Raw genomic sequence first — 1,152 nt, 5'->3', positions numbered from 1 at the left:
CAGCTAAGCAAAAGAAGGTTTTTGCAATGATTTAGGGAATGCAGCCAGCAATCATATCAGTATACACCCATTTTGAGGTTTCGGCCAAAAAAAAGAAAAAAAAAAACCCCAAACCCCAAACCAAACAACCCATGTGATCTTGGTCTACATTAATAGAAATGCATAGATAAGAGTTACTTTCTATTCCAGAGGCTTGGAAATTCAACTCTTATAGAGAAGAAACGGCATCAAAGTACTCATGGAGAGAAAACAGGAAAATGAAGGGCCCTGACATGTGTCACGCAAGTTAACAGTTGAACAAACTAACCTGAGAACAGTGAGCTTTGAAGAGATGTCTTAGTTATACTGGCTGTCTTTACATTTTTGAAGTGGAAGATGGAGTAGAATTTAGCCCCTATTGCCTCAGGGTGTAGAACCTAAAGCAAATAGTAAAATATTACAGGGAGACAGATTTAAGCTAAATTTAAAAAAAAATAACATTTCATTAATTTTTCCAAACATAGAACGAGGTGCTCTAAAAAGCACAGAATCCCAGTTTTGAGATCTGCTGAAATAGACTGGACAACTGGCAAGATTTCAATACTGGATGTGTGGTTAATGAGACAATCTCCAAAGTCATCTCCAGTGCCCTATGTGAAGATTCCAGGCCTTGTGAGCAACCATATAAATGTTCTATTCTCTTCAAAACATGAGGTATCCCATATGATCATGGGAGGTGCAAGCATTGTACTCCCTTTGCATATCTTCAGATTATCAGCAAGTTCAGTTTCTATCCCTTTCCAGCCCTGTATGTTTAGGACTCTACCAAGGTGCTTCTTCATTTCAAGGGGCAGTCCCAATGGTCTATGTTTCACAACTAGAACCCACCCACCCCATCTCTATCATTCCCTTCTCTATCCTCCTCACTTGAACCTTACAGACATCCACATCTAAAGACCTTCTTAGAGTAGAAAGAACCTCCATGCTGCTATTGCTGCAGCCAGAGGTATCCCAGCTGAGATTCTCTACTTACATGCCATCACATGCCATTGTTCCATCCTATCCCAAGCAACATGACTGAAACTGCCTCATACTCCTTTCTCATGCTGTTGGCAATTCTGCAAGGTGTATCAAAGACCAAGGAACAGTAGTATCCACTCTGGATAGTCACAG

The sequence above is a fragment of the Talpa occidentalis genome, unplaced genomic scaffold (assembly GCF_014898055.3).
Source record: "Talpa occidentalis isolate TD23 unplaced genomic scaffold, MPIMG_talOcc4v2.1 talOcc4.13, whole genome shotgun sequence".
NCBI classification, from domain to species: Eukaryota; Metazoa; Chordata; class Mammalia; order Eulipotyphla; family Talpidae; genus Talpa; species Talpa occidentalis.
The sequence above is the reverse complement of the archived record's forward strand: the minus strand, read 5'-3'. Positions refer to the sequence as shown.